This window comes from Peromyscus californicus, unplaced genomic scaffold, assembly GCF_007827085.1.
Source record: "Peromyscus californicus insignis strain IS unplaced genomic scaffold, ASM782708v3 Scaffold_1__1_contigs__length_55948999, whole genome shotgun sequence".
NCBI lineage: Eukaryota > Metazoa > Chordata > Mammalia > Rodentia > Cricetidae > Peromyscus > Peromyscus californicus.
In genome coordinates, this window is record NW_026294492.1 from 11,174,363 (window position 1) to 11,191,164 (window position 16,802).

Below are 16,802 nucleotides of genomic sequence, written 5' to 3' on the forward strand. Positions count from 1 at the left end.
CTTACAAAAGGCTTCATGGAGGAGGAGGTGTTTGAATTACAGTTTAGAAGTTACCATTGGAAACAGACCCACTGACGTAGGAATCCAGATGTGCTGCGTAACGGCTCTAAGCTTTGTATTCTGCTCACAGAGCCTGAGCCAAGCCTTTTGCATGGGTCTACTCTGAACACAGAAGGGTGTTAATTATATCTGTCCATTCTGTAGGTTGTCAGGCTGATGAGCGATTATTCTGATCTAGTGAAGAAAAAGCCCAGGTTCAGGCAACCCCTCACGTCCCCTGTCTGGGTTAGTTTCATAGTTTCACCTATGAAATGAGAGATACCGACTGTTACGGTAGCGCTGCCGCATGAGAGCAGCTGAAATGATTGATGTAGGATGGATGTAGCCTTGTCTCCTGGTAGCCCTGACTCTCCTCCTTGAAGAAGAGCTCGAAAGAAAGCGAGGCTCATCATGCCCGTGCTAGAGTGATTTCCGAGACTCCCCCTGACCTCACACTTGGACTGTGAACCCAGCGACGTTCAAACTCCTAACTCATGGTTGTGAGGCCTTGAGTGGCAGATCGCCTGGCTTCTTATTTCATTCCTTCACGGGGGAATGACTGGACTAGATGACCCGAAGGCTTCGTTCACCCTTTTTAGCTTTATGGATCTAGAGTCCTGTGTAGGGGAGTCTGGTTCTCAGGGAAGGAAAAGTATGACATTAACATCTATTAGCTGCCTCCTAGTGAGTAGGGAAAGGGCTGGGTTTCACAGATACTACTCCATTTGACCAGCATAAAAATCTGTCAGTGGGAGTATCATTGTTATTATCTTAGAAAAAAATGTTAATGGCTAGAAATAAATTTTCAGAATAGTCAGGTAACTAGGGCCTCTGCCTCTTATTGGAGGCCTGATTTAGCCATTCCAAATGGATCTCTCCTCTGGTCCAGACAATGGGCTGCTGTCCTGGCTAGAGCCTTGACTCTGCACCAGGGAGCCCCCATGTAGTACAATAATATTGGGGTACCAGGTGGCCCAGAATGAACCTGGTAGCAAAGTTAGTTCCCTTGCCCAGGAAAAGACAGTGGCCCCATGTGAGGGACATGCCTCATGGGAGTTTCCTGATTGAAGGGGTAGAAGAGTTGGGAGGTCTTGAACAGGAATATTCTGGGCTCGGAAACAGGGAAGCCTACACTTGGTCACCTGATGGGGGCGCTGGTGTCTAGTGTGGAACAAACAGGCCACAGGGCTACTTGGTGACCCTTCTGCAGCTTATTTTTGCTATAGTATAAACAGGAAGGTGCCAGAGAGATTGGCACAGCCTCTGTGTGTGTGTGTGTGTGTGTGTGTGTGTGTGTCTTCATGTGTGGTTCTAGAATGCATTCGTGTGGTTGGTGTATATAGAGGTGCTTGTACTATGGCTTGCTTCAGGTGAATGGCGTGTAAAGGAAGTCTGGTGGTGAAGATATATGTGATTCTGTGCACACAAGAAGACAGTGCATGCTGTCTCGGGGCATGGATTTGGATGGCATGTGTGTGGAATGAGAAAACATGGCTTCACAACCAGCTTCATAAAGGTACCATGGTCTCCCTGGAAATGGATCTCCAGCTCACACTCACATCACCTTCTTTCCACTCTGCGTTGATTTTCTCACGTTTCCCATCGCTCTGACAGACCACTCGCCAGTGACAATTGGAGTGAGGAAGCATTTATTTTGGTTCATAGGTCAAGGGGATACATATCCCATCGTGATGAGGAAAGGGGAGCAGCTAGGGCTCCATCCATGGAAGTAAGAAAGGGTGGCAGGGCTTGCTCATATCTGGGTATCCCACCAGGAAGTAGACAGCCAGCTTATAACCCTCAACTTCGGTCCCTATGGCGTGTCTTCTGCCAGCCTGGCCCCATGTTTTAAAGGTTCCCCAATACCTCAAAACAGTACTATGAGATAAGACCCCAGTGTTCAAACACATGAACCTATGGGCGGGGACAACACTCAAATTGTAGCATTCTGTCTCTGGCCCCCATACACTCAAGGCCATTTACTAATGCAAAAATGCATTTAGACTAACTTCAATAGTCCCCCAAATCTTAACAGTTTAGAAGACCAAAGCCTCTTAGCTTGGAGGGATATTTCAAGCTCAAACCATAACAAGTTCCCAGGTAATAAATATTGCATGTTTTGGTTATCACCCTAAGTCTTGCCCATAGGAAATCTGGACTGTCTAGAACAGGCAGTTCATTTTGACCATGAGAAAGGCCCTTGTTTTGAACAGAGCAAGGACAGACTTGAATGAGAAGTATTTTCATCCTGTAAAGGGCCAGATCAGAGCAAACTGTTACATTTGTGTCATCAGAACTGGGGACAGCACAGTCTAGATCTCTGAATGTTCAGGGCATGCATGGTACCACAGGAATAGCAGCGACGTAGATCTGAAGAGTTGGGAGTGCAAGAGGAATCCCAGGGGCTTCTTTCCCTAGTGTTCTGGACTTACCCTTGATGGTGACTCATCATGAACTTGACTTGTTGAAACTGATGACCTTCCCACAGAGTGGAGACTAATGGGGCTAGGTCTCCCTCAGCTTTGAGATCCTTTGGGAACGTTGCTGTAAATCCACAGGGTGTTATTATCACTGAGGATGCCAAAAGGCCACTGGGACAGGGAGGTGAACACTCCAGTCTCCCAGGCCTTCAGGTACCCGCCTCCTTCCTGGTTCTGCTTCCACCTAAGTCTCTGAAGCCTTGAGAGAGTCCAAATGCCTGTGTCTCATCCTCCCAGTCAGTTCTGGGATGCCTGCTACACTTGCTTCTTGTCTACAGAAGTAGACATGTATCCTGGGATATGCTGAGCTTTGATGGTTTTGTTCTGTCTGATGGTGGGCAGTGTTTTCCATCTCTTGAAAACTTGCCAGCAAGTCAGCCACGGGGAAGCTCAGCAGACTCGTTCCAAAGTAGGAACTAGTACTAATGATGTGATTATATTTGATTAATTATATTTAATCTAAGCTATATCTGAATGTAGAGGCATATAGGTGCTCAGTGCTCCTATTTCAACTTTATCCAGGTGAGGCAGGATGGAGGCCCTTTGCACTCTAGAATACTCTAGAACAGAATGTGACCTAATGTGGGAAGAGCCACCTGTAGACCACAGTTTATGAGGTAAATGGCACTTTCAGCCCCAGATTCTCTGAGATTTGTGTACATAAGTGCCCATGCAATCTCCTTATTTGGCAATATTGTCCTCATATGTCCATATCCCCAAGCTCTGTCTTGTAAAGTCCTTTTCTACTTCTTCACAATCCCCGCACCATCTTCTTCCACCTGCTCATCAACCTCAGGCTTTCTCCTAGGAACTGACTTACCATTACAACCAGATCTACTTTTTGTCTCCTGTAGTTGGAAGTTTTCCAGTGTCCCACCCAGCCCCACATGGTCCAGACAAATCTCTCTCATCCGCGGTCCTGTAGCTGCTTATAAAATAATCATTCAGAGGCTTAATATTATTTATAACTGCTTGGCCATTAGCTCAGGCTTATTACTGACTAGCTCTTACTAGCTTGGTACCTTTTCTCAGTTCTGCCTTGACATCTTGCTTCCTCTGTGTCTGGCTGGTAACCCCTGACTCTGCCCTTCCTCTTCCCAGAATTCTCCTCATCTGCTTATCCCACCTATACTTCCTGCCTGGATACAGGCCAATCAGAGGTTTATTTATCAACCAATCAGAGCAGCACATATTCACAGCATACAGAACAATATCCCACAGCAGTCTCCCATCACCTATCCAGTCCCTCACCTACCCAGCCTGAGGGACTTCCTAAACAGGAAGGCTAACTACCTCAATTTGACAGTGTCCCCAAACACTAGAAACACACTATATCCCTTCCTAATGATCCTCACCGCCTACGGTGCCCAGTTCTGAGATGTTCCTCTGCCCTCACTGGAGGATAAGTGTCCATTGTTTGCTTTTGCTTTTTCAAATCTCTGTGGGTTTTATTGTCTGAGTGAGGGAGACACTGAGTGCTCCTTCACTAACCCTCTCCAGGGGTGTACAGGTGGGCATAGAAGAACTCGGTCTCAAGAATCCAAGTCTGCAGAAGGAGATGAGTGAGTAACATGACGTACTCAGCTTTGCCCGGTATCAGGCATGCCCTCATAGCGCCACCTGCCTCTCTGGACATCTAGATCTCATCACACACCTTGTAAGGATATGCAGTCATTATTCTATCATCCTGCATGGGGCAGCCTCTTCTCTGCTTCCTGAGACAATGATGTGAGGCCAAGTCTCAAGTCTCGTGACTGGCATACTGTATGGGGAGAGAAATTAGCCTGGCCAAAGGGATCAGCCAGAAGTCCAAAGGCTGCTAGGAGCTGGACTTGAAGCCTTAGAAGCATGGGATGGCATCTGCATGGAAGAAGACAGACAGCAAAAGAGGTCAGTGTTCAGGTAAAGCTGGCCACATGGGGAGGCACAGCAGCCTAGACACACAGCAAGGGCACAAAGACACGCCCACAGAGGGGCTTATATTTGACTGTTTAAGAATGAGATGTTGGATAAGTGCAATTAGTTTACATCACATGCCACTGAAACCCTGGAAGCGGCCGACACTGAGCCATGGCTCCTAGGGAAAGCAGAGGACCTCTGGCTCCAGTGCTTCTGCCAACCTTTTCGAACAGAATCTTGTTCCGTCCGTGCTTCTGTTTGAAGATACTTCGGTGTGTCCTGTGGGTTCTCAGACACTAGGCTCCTGGCAGACACACTGGACTGATGGCCTGCAGCCCTGAATCCTAGCCTCAGAAAGCTTGTTGGACTCCCTGTTTCCTCTTACCACACAGCGTAGCCTCCTGCACCAAGGCCACCGGAAAGTCCTTCAGCTCTGCTCTTGGGAGTCCACTTTAGACATTAAAATCACTAGCAAACAGTACAACAACATAAAAAAGAAGAAGAAAGAAAAAAAAAACAATGAAATAGGGCACTGAACAAGCTGCCAAAGGGCATGCTTGTTGAGTCTGAGGGCCGAAACAAAGCGTTCCTTTTTGATAACAGCTGGCATGTGTGGGGCTTCAATGTTTGCTGTTCCTCAAAGGCCCATGATTAGCACTGCAAGTGCCATGGGTATTACTTAGGGGTTGCGAAGACTTTTTGGACAGTCAGCCTACTTTACCATCACAGAATCTGTGAATGATGAGGATTGCTGATGACCAGTTCAGGTCCATAGCCAGGCTTTAGGAAGTTTGTCCCACCAAGACAGCTTTGGGCCATTGGAACCCCGAACGCATAATCTCCTAGAGGCGCTGGGGTAGGACCCTCCATGTCCCCTTCATGTACCCGAGACAAGTGGCTAGGGATGTTTTCTTGGTGGCGCAATGTTAAACCTTGTCCTTAGATAGCCCCACAGCCGCTAGAGATTCTAGAGCAGTGGTTCTCAGCCTTCCTAACGCTGTGATCCTTTAACACAGATCCTCACGTTGTGGTGACCCCCAACCCTAAAATTATCTTCGTTGTTACTTCATAACTGTAATTTTGCTGCTGTTATAAATTGTAGTGCAAATATCTGTGTTTTCTGATGGTCTGAGGCAAGCCTTGTGAAAGGGTTGTTCAACCGCAAAGGGGTCATGACCCACAGGTTGAGAACCCTTGCTCTAGAGGCTGGCCGCTGGGCTCTGGTGAAGGTTATTGTCCAAGGCTTCACTGCCCAGTGGAAGAAAAGCTGGGAGCAAACATCACTTCTTGAAAGGAATGAGCTAGGCTTCTTCCTATGTCATGTTCCTTTTTCAAGCATCCAGACTAAATGATGCTTTAAATATGAGGATTTTGTCCACTTGCACAGAAAGAGAACTTTGGGAAGTCTACCTGTAAGATAGGAATGAGAGCCACAGACTCACAGCCTAGATTTTGATTAGGATCTTCGGTGTGTTTCTGATACTGGTAGACGAAGCCCCGAGTAGGTCTATTCTTGTTCCTAGAGACAGAATTTATTTCTAGTCTGAAAGTTTGTTAGGAGTGGACCTGTGGCTGCCACCATGCTGCTGCTGTTTAAGTAAATGGTGAATCTACAGGTGGGCATTCTCTGATGACCATGGAACTGGCGCTTCACTGCTTTGCAGGGCCACTGCTTGTTAATAAAATATTTTTTCTTTCTTCTTGGACAATCTTATGCATGTACACAGGACAGCTTGATCATATCCACTCTCTCCCTGGATCCCCGCCCTGCAACACGTCCCTCTGTCTTTTTCCTCTTCTTTTCTTGACTCACTGAGCCCAATTAGTACTTGCTGTGTGCGCACAGGTATAGGGCCATCCGTTGGAGCATGGGCAACCTACCAGGAACACCAGAAGAAAATCAGCTTTCCCCTCCCCAGCCACCATGGACTGCCAATGGCTTCTCACCTACCCGTAGGGCCATCGAGTCCCTCTGGAGCCATGCCAGAACGCTGCAAAGACTCCCTGACCTGCATGGTGGCACCCGGTCCCATAAGTTGTGCTGTCTGCTTGGGAGTTGACATCATTTCACAGAGGGATAGGGACAGTGGGACCCCTGGGTAACTTTGGAATTGCCTCACTGGTCCTGAATCTGACCACTGTGGAATTCTAGATACACTGTTGATTTTCACTACAGAGAAGAGGTCCAAGGGCTTGGGCGGATGGCTGGCCATCTCTCTGAAAGCCTTTCTTTTGCAAAGGGGGGACAGAAACAGCCCGTTTTCTTCCCAATCTTGTGAGGCTCCCAACGTTGAGTAATGTGTGGGACTGCAGCCTGGGAGGCATAATGCACCATACTATTTTCTTGTTTATTAAACAGAAGTCTAGTCCTAGCATCTAGCAAAGTCGAGGTTATCAATTTTGGAAAATGATGAAAGGAGCAGCATGCTGGCTTCACAAAAGCAGGGTTTAATCTTTGATTAACAAGTAAAACCTGTGCACTGAACTCTGGCCTTGGGTATCAGTGTTGGTATCTGGAATTTGTTTTGTGATTCTGAGATGTACAGATATGTAGTAAGTGTGACTTTATGCATAAGTAGACACAGAAGCATTGTGTGTTTATCAGCTTACGGGTGTATGTTTCTTTTTGGAAAGTGAGAACACCAATGTAGAATGAATATATATATATATATATATATACATATATATATATTATATATATTACATATATATGTATGTATGTATTTGTAGATAGCATTTCTGTTTCCTTGGAAATCCTTGAGCATATGAGGCAGCCCATGTGCACACACACACAGTGTTTTCATACAGATATTCTTATATATGTGCATATATACATATATACATGTACATATGTGTTTGTGTATTCATATATGTATATATATCTGGGAGCTTCGAGTGGGCTAAAGAAAAGGCCTATTGTCTCAATTTGGGGTGAACAGGAACCCAAAAGCAGAAAGGTCTTGCCCCAGCTTTCCAGGGATTTGAACTCTGACCTTCTGGAAGGTACTTAATTTCCCTGCCTCAAATTCCACCTCTCCTGACTTGTCCCCTCACAGAGGTGGTCATTCATTTGGGCTTTCACCCTGTCCCAGGAGAGTTGCAAACAATCACACCAGATTCCGTCTTCTTGTCCCAAGCACTAACCGAAATACTGCCAAAGTGAAACATGTCCTCTGTGAAAAGATTTCTGCAGATCTTCAGGGCGAAGAAATCAAGAGACCGAGGGATGGACAGTGACAGGAACATACTCCTGCCTGTTTTCAATAACCAGGGAAGGAGGCTTGGTGGCGAACTGGAGGCATTTCCTCCTTACAGCCTCTGTTCCAGAATGATCTCTTTGACAAACGTGGCTAAGAAAACACGGGCCGAGGACGCTGAGAGCTCCCTGCCCTCCTGGCCCTGCCATTTATCCAATTTACACTGATCAGACCCACATTGGCGAATGAAAGCCCCTCTTTCCCTCTGTTTGTATGAGTTACTCACGGGGGCAATTTGAACGGATTGGATTTCCCCTTGGAAATGCTGGTATTTCCATGATTTGAAAAGTCTGGCTCAATTAGAATAATCTCTGGGCACTTCCTCTCCTTTTATGCAGGTAAATCATGGATAATTTAAAAGCAAAAGAACCTTTAGGACCATTGGGCCTGCCTCTTTCATCTCCTCGCCCTCATAATTGCCCTCCATTGCGAGACCTCCTCCGTGGTGAGTTGGGGGAGACTGATTAGGAGGTGCGGGGCTGGGCCATGCAGAAGGGAGGGTCGAGGGCCACCGCACATGGCCTCCCCTTCAAAGACACTTCCTCTGCAGCAGGTATGTTAAATACCAAACCTGAGTCGGGTTACGCTCTCAATTGATGCCATATGATCCCGAGTGCCCAGACAAAGACGAGCCATGATTAGAAAGTTCAAGACTATGAATGCTTCTGGGGGCAGGGGGTAATCAAGTGCCCAGAGATGGGGAGGGAGTCAGTAAGGCGAGCTGACAGTGGTATGCGGCACTGCCCCCCAACATGTTTGGAACCAGAGGAATAGTTCTCTTGCTTCGGCGCCCATGCTCTGATCAGGCATGTGACGAAAACGCGCAGTCCTTTGCTTCTGTTGAATGTTATGGGGATTCTGGAATCACAGAGGGAAAGGCTGTTTTGACTTCCCGACTTAATTAGACAGGTTTGCATATTCTCCGTCCCATCCACCTTGGTGAGGGGAAATGTGTTGTTGTGACTGCTACCAGGGAGGGTGACCACGAGGGAGGGAGGACTCCAGATGTTCACAGCTGGGAGAGTGCTCCAAGAAAGAGCAGCTTGGTTAGCCTGTTAAATTAACCGATGGGGGATGGAGAAACCGAGGCTCAGGGTTCCTTGGTCTGTGATGCACAGGAAGGACTAGAACTCAGTATCTTTAGCATCCTTGCTTCTGAACCCCAACTGCCTAGGAGGCAGGGGCAGAAGCAGAGGCGGGGCCTGGGTAGAGGCGGGGCCTGGGTAGAGGCGGGGCCTGGGTAGAGGCGGGGCCTGGGTAGAGGCGGGGCCTGGGTAGAGGCGGGGCCTGGGTAGAGGCGGGGCCTGGGTAGAGGCGGGGCCTGGGTAGAGGCAGAGGCAAGGCCATCTGTCTGCTTTCAAGCCTCAGTCCTCACCATTTGTTTCTGGCTTCGTTTGATCCCTTTCTTGCTTTCTTGTGTGTCTCTAGCCTGCATCCAAACTGGAGACAGGGCTGAGATGCACATCAGGGTTGGGACTGCCCTGAAGCTCCCCAGTGAAGATTCAGAAAAGGATGGGAGAGATTGGTTGGGGTAGACAAGCCCCATGTTTCAGATGCAACTCCTGACAGGGAGTTGGTGGGGACTGTACCACAGTCCTGGATCACCTCAACACCCAGGTCTAGCCTGCACTCACAGCTCACTTAGGAGACCGTCTTTCCAGCCCAAGTCTCCATTTCCCACTATGTGACTTCATGGGGCCAGAGCTGGAGATCTGGGAGGACCCCAGAAGTCTTGACACTGGTAGTCATTTAGGGGGTGCAACTGACCTGAAGCTTTAAGGAAAAATTCTATGCTCATTTGCGCTGAGCTAATTTTTTTTTTTTTAAAAAAAGACTTGTTTATTTTCTGTGTATGGGTATTTAGCCTGCATGCATGTCTGTGCATCATATGTGTGCAGTACCTATGGAGGCCAGAAGAGGGCATCAGATCTCTCATAACTGGAGTTACCGATGGGTGTTAGCTACCACGAGGGTGCTAGGAACTGAAACCCTTCCCTGGAAGAACAGCCAGTGTTTTAGCTGCTGAATCATCTCTCCAGGCCCTCTCCCTACCCTCATCCCCCTGACCGGAAGCTCTAGCAGGAACCCTCCATGTTGATGCATCCCAGAAAGGTTGCTGGACCTTCCTGAGAGCCCTCTCTTCCAAGCAAGACCTGGACACTGAGGAACAAGAGGGAAATGATGAGCTCAGGGCAGAGTCCCAGCTACCTTCACAAAGACCCAGCGCCCCCAGGGACAGACCTAGAGCCCCCGCCCCCACCACCACCACCGCCAAGGTCCGAGCCCTCAGCAAAGGGAATGTCAGGGAGGCTGGCGGTGGAGGAACACAGGGGAGAGAATGGTACCAATAAGAAAAGGAGGTTCATTCAGGCGCCTGTGGCGACACCCCTAAGTTAGCAGTCCCCATTTAGAAAGTCGAGTGACTTCTCTCTGCTTTGGGTGCCATCTCCAGAATGCAAGGTCGAAGCGTGTCCGTTTCTCTTCCCTCCCATGGCTCTGCTCTGATTGCTCCCCTGACTGCTGCATGGCCATGGCTTGGCCTCCCCCTTGCCTTATGGTTTCTTATTTACACACCAGCCTCTGCAGAAGACAGAGAGAGCCCCTGGAGGCAGGATGCGGCAGACCCCAGAGCCCCTCCCGTCTTATTTAGATCGGCTCAGGAACACTAGTCTCTCATATATCATGTTTGTGTAAACGAATTGGATTTTGCGTGAAGGTAGGTCCTAGGGTGGCCCATCCCACAGCAGGACAAGCTAGAGTGTCTGAGTGACTCGGATGCTGGGGTCTTGTGTGGTTTGCTGGAGGGCTGACGATAAGTTTCTTCGGTTTCTTCTCTTATGAAAAATAAGCAGGATAAAGTGGTCATAACGGTAGCTGGCCTTCACTGGGCAGGGTCTAATTGCTGGGGACAATTATACACACTCACACCTGTCTCTTCCTGTAACTGCCACACCGCTCTTAGAGTTCATTGCCAGGACTCCCTGCACACAGGGAGGCTACCGTGACTTGTCCGAGGCCACAGAGCTAGCAGAAGAATCAGCATTCCAACTGTTCCCCACCCCTACTACCATAAACGTGGCTCCAGTGTCACCATAGCATGTGTTGGCTGGCTTCTCTGTGGTTGAGGAGTGCCTGGCCTGGGTGTGGTAACAGCAGGTGCTGAAGAATGAATGCACATACCTGGCTTTTTGTTTGTGTCCGTAAAGCAGAGCGTGTGGGCGCTGAAGGGAGATGTCAGCCCCTTATGGAGAACCTGCCGGAAAGACCTCAGACCACCTGCTTAGGAACACCCATCTCCCCACCAGCATCCGGGGAGCCGAGATCCCTGTGACACCAACACCTTAGGAAGACTCCTGCAGCCCGGGAGGCTTAAACTCTCAAAGGGCTGCACCCCCCCTCCCCCGCCCCTCCACCCCCCACCCAACACAGTCAGTTCTCAGCATCAGCTCCAGCGAGCTCCTAATTAAGTTAAAAGGGAATCCAGGCCCCTGGGTGCTCCTTTCTCCAGGAAGCATTAGAAAAATGCAGGGAGGGAACGAAGTTCAAGGTTGGGGTATGTGCTGCCCTTGGCTCTGCTCAGGAATTTCTTAGCTGATTACACGGCTCTCATTTCAACAACACCAGCTTTGTGTCCTGGCTATGGGAAGACTCCTCTCTGTCACTGCTGGAGGGTCACCCTGCCGGGGAAAGCGCATCTGGAGAAAAGTTTCCACCAGATTTGAAATCGTTTTCGTGAGGTCGGGGGGAGAGGGGGGGGGGCGTGTGGTGCTTTCTCCAGGAATTTATGCTTTTTGTACCCAGCCCTTTTCTCCTCCACTTTTATGGGGGTTAATAGTTATTGTTGGGCCTCCATGTTTTAAGAAATCTGGTAGGGTTGTATGCGCATGGCTCCCCCTTCAAAGAGGCTGCCCCCCCCCCCCCCAAAAAAAAAAATCTCGGTGTGGAAGACATAGAGCCATCTCCCAAGCATGGGCTCTCAGGTGGAGGAGCTGCACCCAACCCTTGCAGCGAGAGGCTCTGGCCATGGCCAGAGATCCGGTGCAGGTATCGCACAACTCCACCCAGCTGCAGAAGTAGACGGCAGCTGGTCACAAGGAGTACACAAAGCCAGCTCAAGCCTTTCCCTTTCTCTGGTTATCTGCAGTCATTTCTTTCTTTCTCCCCGCCCGTTCCCCCCCCCCCCCCCCCCGCCCCAGAAATTCCTGCACACACACCACAAGGGGTCCTGAGATGAATATGTGATTTTTGTCCACTTGAGAGATTGAAGTGGCCAGTGGAAGGAAATGCTAGCTTTTCTGTGCGAGGTCTGGCATGAGGCTCCTGAGAGGTGCGGGACTCTGAGGCGACTCCCGGTGTCAAACACTTACCTAGCCGAGACTTTCACGCCGCCATGGTGTTTAGCCTGCTTTACTTTATTCGGTCTTCACCAGGGTGGCCACCTGTAAATATACCAGGAAACATACTGAGAAAGGTAACCGGGCTCTTCATAAGCACTGGCCAACGGTCAAGGTGAAATCCTGAGCTCGCTTACCTGACCTTCATGGTTGTTCTGGTAGTTACCTGCTAATCCTGCCGAGTGCCATCTCCCTACTTCTCCACCACAACTCCAGGGAGCTTCCCGTATCTTGGAGCAGTGACGTATGACCAGCCACAGCCATACAGGATGAAGGGGCTCAATATGCACACAGGGGCAAACGCCACCAGCACGGCCATGGCTCAGAAGTGATAACCCTCTCCACGGGGCTGCCTGGAATAGGACAGAGTGAAGGCAGAGAGATAGAACCTTTCAATTCTTCATCCTGTGGCTTCCCTTCTGGCCATGTCTCTCCTCCTGTGTCTTTCAGAGGCATCTTCATAGCCAGCTCCTCTGAGATGTACGAGGCCACAGGATGCTCTTCTAGGACACTTTCTTGCATTCTTTCATTATTCAGGAGTCCTTTCATCTCTTGGTTAGACAATAAGAGGTTGGATCAATTGCTTAGCCAATTTCCACTGTATTGTTCTTACCTGCAAAGTGGAGGCTGGACCACCCTTCCACTTTCCTGAGAGTCATGACGAGGAATCCACGATGCCAAGCATGTGTTGCATTCAGAGTGCTATTGGAAGCAGGCTATGACCAATTAGTGACTGTGTTTCTCAGGATAGGAGCCACTTGAGCATGTGTGGAAGTAGATGGGACCAGAAGGAGGAGAAAGGAACTATGGAATTTGGCGAAACTGATGGAGTGAGGGGAGGATGGAGGATACAGGGGAGAGGGTGGCCCTGATTCTTTACACTCAGACGGAAAGTGAGAGGGATCAAAAGTCCACAACCAGTTCTCATTATGTGCAGTAGTTAGCATTCCATAAAGGCAACTTGAATGCTGAGTTAGTGACTTCGGAGTGCTCTGCTCCTGAGGGAAACGCAGGGGTTATTTTTCTTGTGAGTTTCTTTTTTCACACCACATTTCTGTCAGCCAATTAAGGTATGACTTTATTATTTGATGTGTGGTTTGGGTTAAAGACACCATGTTTAACACACACACACACACACACACACACACACACACACACACACACACACACAACATTGAATTCATGACCACTATTACTGATCCTCCTGCATGGCGCTTGTCTAGTACATGTTTTTTTTCTCTGCAAGACACATCACGGCCTAGAAACACTAGGCAGTATCTCTGCATTGCCTTTGTGAACAACCAAGAAGACAAAAATCACCAGTAGAAAAACCAAAAACATGAAAAAGCAAAAAAAAAAAAAAAATGTTAACCACAAAACAAGCAGTTACTGTTGAGTCCTGAAGCAAAAAGCCAGAGCGTGGTGCTCATTCTATCCCGGGCATAACATGAATGTTAGGGCTCAAGTTTTTACTACATTCTGTATTTTCAGGAATGATCACCAAAGTGTCTGAGGATAGGGTTTGGGATTAGAAATACATTTCAGTGAGCAGGTGAACTTATAAGTAAATAACCCGTGAATGGCGAGGCTTGATGGCCTGCAAGTTTGTGGCAAGGGGGATGAAAGTTGAGACACCGGTTGTGGGAACTGGGGGGGGGACGACTCACTTTTTCTTTGAAACAAAAGCCAGAATCCTCTGGGAGGAGGCAGGGAGGCTGGGGCAGGCTTTTGAGGAAAGACAGGCAGTTGGAGAGGCTGCGGAGAAGAATGGCAGAGAGTTGGGCAGAGCGGGAGGGGAGACTAGCAGGCACAACTGAGGGACCAGCTGAAGCAGGAGGAGGCTGCTAGTAGGCCCTTCCCGCCAGGGTGCCTCCCTGCAACACGCCATGGAAGCAATTCCCTGGCAGAATTTCCGTAGAAGGCTCTTTTCCTCCCCCAGGAGAGAGAAAGAAGTAAATAACCCAAAGCTTAATTTTATGCATACAAGAAAACAGTAAGGGGAGAGAGGTAGCTCAGTTGGCTAAGGGCTTGCCTGCCTTGTATGAGACCCCGGGCTGCATAATCCAAGTGTGCTGGCACACGCCTGTAATTTTAGCACTTGAGAGGTGAAGGCAATGATCAGAAGTACAAGTTCCTTCTTGGCCACAGAGTGAGGTGGGGGCTAGCCTGGGCTATATCGGATGCTGTCAATACAATCAAACACATAAACAAAGGTTATTAATTAGGGAACTTTAGCCAAATACCTCCGTACCTCCATGAAGCAAAGGTCTGTCGTCTTTGCGTATCTGCTCGGATCTTGAGCATGGAGCATGTTTTTTCCGCAAGCAGCCATTAGGGTCTTAAAGAGTCTTAACCAGTAGTTCTCTGATTAGGGCCACGTGGCAGAGGGAAACTGGCTCCTTCCAGGGAAGGGGATGAACCCAGTAGGAATGGCAGGGGTGGGAGCTGCAGAGATGGCTCCGTGGTTAAGAGCCCCGGCTACTCTCCCAGAGGTCCCGAGTTCAACTCCCAGTTCCCACATGCTGGCTCACAACCATAAATAATGGGATCTGATGCCCTCTTTAGGCATGCAGGCATACAATCAGATAGAGTACTCATACACATAAAAAATAAACAAATAAATAAATAAACCTAAAAAACATGAAATGCCAGGGGTGATAAGAAGAAAAGCCCAGTAGAAGACACTGTGGAGGAACACCAGCTCCATATTGTCTTACCAGCTTCCCTCATGGGGATAGTTGCTGCACCCAGAGTCAATGTATCCTGAGTTTTGGGGTACAAAGCTTTGTTAATTCAAAGGGTGATCTCAAGACCCATAACATTTGCTGTGGGATGGTCTGTATGTCAAATTACTCTGATTGGTCAATAAATAAATCACTGATTGGCCATTGGCTAGCAGGAAGTGTAGGCGGGACAAGGAGGAGAATAAAGCTGGGAAGTGGAAGGCTGAGTCAGAGACACTGCCAGCCGCCACAATGACAAACAGCATGTGAAGATGCTGGCAAGCCACGAGCCACGTGGCAAGGTATAGATTTATAGAAATGGATTAATTTAAGCTGTAAGAACAGTTAGCAAGAAGCCTGCCACGGCCATACAGTTTGTAAGCAATATAAGTCTCTGTGTTTACTTGGTTGGGTCTGAGCGGCTGTGGGACTGGCAGGTGAGAGAGATTTGTCCTGACTGTGGGCAGGCAGGAAAACTCTAGCAACAAACGTTGACTCTGCACGATAACTTGGTGTGGATGCTGAATATCAGATCACATCGCAAACCATACAAATCAGAATCTGGCTCTCTGTGTCTCCAGGTGACTAGCCTGATTGGGAAACTTGGAGATGAACTATCTTAAAGGTTCTTGAGGTGAGCTGAGCCAATGTTTTAGGTACGAAAGTTATGGGAATTGGGGTTGGGGATGTAGTTTGATGGTCAAGTGCCTGCTCAGCGTATATAAGCTTCTGGGTTTCACACCCCACCCTCACCCTCAGCACTACAAAAAAAACCATGAAGATATGAGAAGATAGGCTCCTGGGGTAAAGAACACAAGGGATCTAGGAGCAGATGAGGAGGGAGGAGACCTAAATAAAAGTGTGTTCTCTCTCACGTGTGTTTACTCACTCAATATGAAGTGTTATATGTAAAGATAACGGATAGGGAGAAGACACCCAACACACATGAACACTTAGGTGTTGGGACTAAAAACGAGAGGGACCTTAGGAAAGGCAAAGAAACATCATTTAAGGAAACAAAAGACAAGTTCAGACAGTTTCTTTTTGTTGTTTTTTTGTTTTTTTTTTGTTTTTTTCGAGACAGGGTTTCTCTGGGTAGTTTTGGTGCCTGTCCTGGATCTTGCTCTGTAGACCAGGCTGGCCTCGAACTCACAGAGATCCACTTGCCTCTGCCTCCCGAGTGCTGGGATTAAAGGTGTGTGCCACCACCGCCCAGCCAGACAGTTTCTTGTAGTTTTTAGAAACATCACTGGCAGTATTTATTTATGTGCTTATTTGTCTTTGCACGAGAGTCTCAGGTAGCCCAGGATGACCTCAAAGTTACTGTGTAGCCAATGATGACCTTGACCTCCTGATCCCCTGCTCCCGAGCTATCATTCTGGGCGTGTATCTCCATTCTCCGACGTTTTATTAACTTATGTGCTAAAAGACGTCCCCAAGGATCAAGTCTTCAAAGATTGGATTAAAGTCAACAGAAGGAGATTAAAAACAAGTCGGCAGAGTTTAGGGAAGAAACAGAAAGTAAAACTAACCCAGAGATAAAAATATCCCAGCTAATTAAAAGGCAAAGAGGACCAGAGGGAATAGCAAGGCAGAACCATCTTTCCCACGCAGGCATGGTGGTGTGTGAGGTGCTGTGGGAGTTCACCAGCTCTGGGTCCAAAGCTTCCTTCTCAAAGTGCCCTTTCTTCATCGAAATCAGGAGCTGGTACCCACGTGAGCAGTTCTAAGACTGAGGTCTCTGGAGGTTCCGGAACACTCCACCAGCAGACAAAGTCAAGGTCTGCTAGCATGTTTTATATAGCAGATGCCTCTTCAAAACACAGTGTAGGTGTGTTCAATAAATTAATGACTTAAGAAATAAAATAATTCACGATAGTAGAAAGAAGTTGTTAAGGAGTTACAAAGGGGAGACATCCAAGCAACCAAATTCCATCATCCCAAAGTCACCATTTGAAAATCCACAGCACTCTATGCAGGTTTTATGAAAACACATCATCTGTTTTCTTC